Source organism: Hipposideros armiger, unplaced genomic scaffold (genome assembly GCF_001890085.2).
Source record: "Hipposideros armiger isolate ML-2016 unplaced genomic scaffold, ASM189008v1 scaffold_610, whole genome shotgun sequence".
Lineage (NCBI taxonomy): Eukaryota > Metazoa > Chordata > Mammalia > Chiroptera > Hipposideridae > Hipposideros > Hipposideros armiger.
In genome coordinates, this window is record NW_017731960.1 from 998,359 (window position 1) to 1,003,009 (window position 4,651).

Here is a 4,651-nt window from a genome sequence, read left to right on the forward strand (position 1 = left end):
TTAAAACAGAGTATATTTCTATGAGAAGAAAATGTGATACTGATATGAAAGCCTCTTTTCCCCAAAATCATAGTTTCTTCTTAGTTTCTACAAGGTATTTTACCTTAGTTTCTACAAGCTACTACAAAGCAAATAGCTATCACTGTGCCAGAGAAAGAGATGCATCATTCACCTCTCATTATATCATAAGTACAATCCTCAAAAACAAGCCCCAAAGGTATTAAAATCATCTTGGTAACTCATGGTTGAACTGGGAAGTATAAACAATCTCTTTAGTGAAAATGTCTTAAGAGAGTTCACCAACCTAGAGCCATCCACTAGAAACCTGACATCAGATTTAAGATACTCCAATAGTGTACCTAGAGGTCTTCTGGGCACCCAGAAGGAAAAGGATTCCATGTTGTCCTGATTACTATATTCTAGAATGCGAAGAGGAGGAGATTAGATATCCACACTGGAAAACATATGCAGCTCTACCTACACTGCATATTAGGAAAGCTCTTGACCCAGCACTTACTGCATACCTGGTACATAGCTGATTTCCAGCTACCTGAGATCATAGACCTCTTTCTCCCTTCCCCTGCCTCTCTACACTGCTTGTCCCTTAGGTCTTATTACTACCACCTCCAACCCCCAGGCAAGTCCTCTCCCTGCTCCTTGGTCTCTACCAAGCTTCCTACCCATCAGATCTCCAAAGAGTCTCTTTCAAATTAACTTATGGAGGGCCTGCCTTTCAAGGCCTCGAGGATACTCACAGTCTTTCCAAGAGCTGTGTGCAGGATTCTTTTAATAACACCTGGATGGACTTCTCGAGCTGCCTGCCACGGCCGCCGCCCCCAGTTCCCCAGCAGCGGGGAGGGCTCCAGGTCACTGCATCCAGAGGGGCGCAGAAGTGGAAGGAAGCATTATGTCCACTGCAGCAGCTGCACCCACAATGCAGAGTATCAAGTGTGTGGTGGTGGGCGATGGGGCTGTGGGTAAGACGTGCCTGCTCATCTGCTACACGACTAACGCCTTCCCCAAGGAATACGTCCCCAGAATGTTCGGCAATTACAGCCACCAGAGTGCCAGTGGATGGGCGCACAGTGAACCTGAACCTGTGGGACACAGCGGGCCAGGAGGAGTATGACCGCCTCCGCACACTCTCCTACCCTCAGACCAACGTTTTTGTCATCTGTTTCTCCATTGCAAGTCCTCCCTACTATGACAATGTGCAGCACAAGAGGCACCCAGAATTGTGCCACCACGGCCCTGATGTGCCCATCTTCTTGGTGGGCACCAAGAACGACCTGAGAGCCCAGCCTGACACCCTGAGGTGCCTCAAGGAGCAGGGCCAGGCGCCCATCACACCGCAGCAGGGCCAGGCACTGGCCAAGCAGATCCATGCTGTGCGCTACCTTGAGTGCTCGGCCGCATCAAGGAAGTGTTTGCTGAGGCTGTCCGGGCTGTGTTCAACCCCACTCAACCCCATACCGATCAAGCGTGGGCGGTCCGCATCCTCTTGTGACCCTGGCACTCAGTTTGGAGGCTGCCCCTACCCTCCCTGTCCCCCACCAGTAGTGCCTTGGTGCCTTGTCTGCCCCCAGCTGTGCCTTAAGGACTAATTCTGGCACCCCTTGCTAGGAGGTTCCTGAATGCCTATTTCTCCTTAAGGAGGCCCACGGGGAAAGGGGCTTTGCGTTCTGCCCCAGTCTGCTTGGGAATACCAGGTATTCTTGAGAGCTCACCCAGGCTAAGGTTGGATCCCTCCCCAAGAAGCCACCCAGTGCCCCTCCCCCATTTCCCCCTACTGACCAGTTGATCCAGCTTTCCACCCAGAAGTTGCTGCCTATTGTGGTGCCTTCCCTCAGGTTAGGGGCTCTCAGCTATCCCTAACCTCTCCCTTGCTGATGTTCTAATGCTCCCCCCTCAAGGTGCTGTCTCTCTTCCTCAAAGGAGCCACAGAATCCTGAGAAGATGAATGTGCCCTAACTTGCCCCCATGTGCCCAGACTTTATGCATTGGTGACTGACTCAGCCTCCCACCCTACCCCCTGGGCTCCTACCCCATCAGCATCAATAAAACTTGCTGTCTCCAGTGGGGGTGGGGGAAAAGAAAAGAAAAGAGAACACCTGGATGGGACAGAACATGTAACCTGAGGTGAATACCTCCAATCTTCACCTCCACCTCCACCCCCAACCCCCACAGCTGTAAATTCATGTTCTGATTGAAATAAACATCAAGAGCGGACTTGGAAAAGAAAAAAAGGTGATTTCAGGAAAGGTTTTGTCCACTGAGTGTACGTGTTCATGCCTCAGTGATTTTTGGTGGCAGCTGGCTTCATCTCATTGTATCTTACCCCCAGTACCAGTGGGGCACTCTAGTAACTATCTCTCTAGATGTTTCAAAAGGCCTATTTTTTTTTTTTTTTCAGTAAATGTTTACCCTTTGCATTCATGGAACAAAAACATCACATGGGCAGGGACCATGCTTTATTGGTTCCCCCAATTAAGGGGGTCATATTTTTTACTTCCTATATTACCTTATGAGAGCACAACAGACTATCCTTCTTCTCCCACATTTCCACCTTCACTTCCATGAATCCTATTATTCTTAAACCAAGAGAGTCACCCTGTCACTCTAGGAGGGGACAGATACCTCATTTTATTCAAATAACAGTCATATACTCGCTCTTTTCTGACTCTTCTCTCCCTCACCTCTTTTTGTTAAGTCAGAATCTGTAAAGGGTGTGTGGGATATTAATCTGGTTGCAAGCTGACAAGTTACCCTGCCACAGGTTTTTATATACATCCTGGCAGAAAACAGGAGACCTTTGTGTAAGGGACAAAGATGGTGTACTCACAGCGAAAACAGCAGCTAAGTAACATAATAGCTCCAGTTCCCTGAGCCCCAATCCCTGGGGGGTGACACAGGAAGAGCCAGATGGTGCCTACACTTGCATTTGGAGTACAATATAGGAGGTGAAGTATGAGTTTAGAAGACTCTGACTTTATATAGTGCTGCTGGCAAATTTTCCCATCTTTCCCTTCCAGAGTGAGATGCTAATTTATTATTCTGGAATGTAAGTAAATATTTCTGGGGAAAGACATCTGTAAGTCTCTTAGAAAGAGCCACCATTTTGATCTTTACTTCTCTGGGAATACAAGTAGATTTGCTCAGGGGGAGTCCCTGTCTCTAGCTTTCCAGGGCTGCCTGCTTGCACAAGCATTCCTGGACAGATAGTCTTGGAGCACATGGGCTAAACATGCAGGAGTGCTGCAGACCTATGGAAAATTATCTTTTAACACCTCTTAAATTGCCCCACCCCAAAGTTCTGCTTTTGGGCATTCCACTGCACTGCCCTTTAAAAAAAACTGTCCTTTCCAACAAATTCAATTGTGGAGACTCCCTAATTTCTCCAATATTAAAATGCTGTGGGTGACAAACTTAACGTGTTCAAAATATTTTTGCAGAAAACACAATGATAAATGTTGTATGGAACAATAATCTTGAGTGAAATGAGGAGATAGGAAAGCTCCAAATCGCCTACAATTTATATTAAAGATGGCCTATTATAGTAGGTGTTAGGAATTTATATTGAATATTACCATTTATGTTAAAAGGGAGTAAAGAAAGAATATATATGTAATTTCTTTTGTATGGATATCAATGTAAGTACAACAAAACATCAAAAACATCAGTTGTCTGTGGCAAAACTGTTGAGTGATTTGATGGGTTGGTACACTAGTTTGGATTATTGTACAGTAAATATTCACTTTCTTCCCCCTTTTACTGTTGATAGATTATAGTTCTTCGACTTGGCCATATGACTTACTTTGGTCAATGGAATACTAAAGATAGACATAAGCAGAGGCCTTAAATATGTTTGACTTGGCTCTTGTAGACCTGCCATTTGCCTAAAGAAGAACATGCCCCAACAGCAACGCTTCTTCAGTGGGGCTCAGGATGTGAGGAATAGACACGAACCCAACCTGAATCCTGGAGCCCAGGAAGCCAATCCCTAGCCTGAAGCAGAGTTAACTGCTGATCCACAGACTAGTGAGTAACAAATATAAATGCTAGTTGTTGTAAACCACTGGGTTTGAGTGGGGTTTTTTATACAGCATTATTGTGGCACTAGCTAACTCATAGAGTTGGGAAGGAAACTTTTCATTCAATATTCTTTTGTAGTTTTTGCATTTTGAACCATGTGAATATGCCATGTATTTTTTAAAAACACTAAATATATCCTGCAAGCATATATGCCAAAATGATTCAGAATATAGATAAGAATAGTCTTCATATTATTGAATGGATTCTTTGTGTCCATATCTTTCCATTTTCTTATCTTGGGCCCAAGATGATGGTGGTGAGGGAACAAGTATAAAAAGGATATTTTAAAGGTATTCTAGCATTGTCTTCAAGATTCTGAGGGAATTTCATTTCCAGCGTGAAATTTTGTACCTACCTAAATAATCAGCCCAGTGTGAACATAGAAGAAGGTCATTTTCACTAATTGCCCCAGTTAGTGCTACGGATGAAGTTAAGATTTTATTATTATTATTATTATTATTATTATTATTATTATTATTATTAAAAATGACATTCACCATTTCACATTAGTTAAGAGGGCTATAATTTAAAAAGGAAAATAACAAGTGTTGGTGAAAAT

At 44.2% G+C, this 4,651-nt stretch overlaps 1 pseudogene; it reads left to right on the forward strand.

Moving 5' to 3' along the window:
* Positions 1-934: 934 nt before the first annotated feature.
* LOC109372083 (rho-related GTP-binding protein RhoG-like) lies at positions 935-1,604 on the forward strand (annotated as a pseudogene).
* Positions 1,605-4,651: the final 3,047 nt, after the last annotated feature.